Here is a 465-nt window from a genome sequence, read left to right as displayed (position 1 = left end):
CAAAGGGATTGAATCTATTACATCGACCCCAGTGCGTAACTGGTACTTAATTTATCGACCCCGAAAAGGATGAAAGGCAAAATCAACCTTGGTGGAATTTGAACTCAGAATATAACGGCAGACTAAATACCGCTAAGCATTTCACCCGGCGTACTAACGTTTCTGCCAGCTCACCACGTCATCAGCGTTTCTTGTCGCGAGATATGTTCATCCGGAACTTTTGATTGGAGGAGATCCAGTTTTCATTTGAAGGCACCTACCTCCACCCCAGGTAGATCTCTCACGAACTTTTAGAGAATATTTCATTCTCTTCTTATTCGGATTATATTTTACTCTTTGCTAAACTCACACAACGGTATTACCGTCGTGAAACCAGGATTTTCTACACCTGAAGAATTTCGGTACGTGTCCGACAGAACTCGGGTTGAGTACTTCTCTGGAAATATCCTATATTTATGCCCAACC

The 465-nt window shown here is 42.6% G+C and overlaps 1 protein-coding gene across 1 annotated transcript in view; it reads left to right on the top strand.

Moving 5' to 3' along the window:
- LOC106873253 (uncharacterized) overlaps positions 1-465 on the top strand; it is a 17,535-nt gene that overhangs the window by 6,600 nt on the left and 10,470 nt on the right. The window lies entirely within an intron of this gene.

The sequence above is a fragment of the Octopus bimaculoides genome, chromosome 7, assembly GCF_001194135.2.
Source record: "Octopus bimaculoides isolate UCB-OBI-ISO-001 chromosome 7, ASM119413v2, whole genome shotgun sequence".
NCBI lineage: Eukaryota > Metazoa > Mollusca > Cephalopoda > Octopoda > Octopodidae > Octopus > Octopus bimaculoides.
The sequence above is the reverse complement of the archived record's forward strand: the minus strand, read 5'-3'. Positions and strand labels throughout refer to the sequence as shown.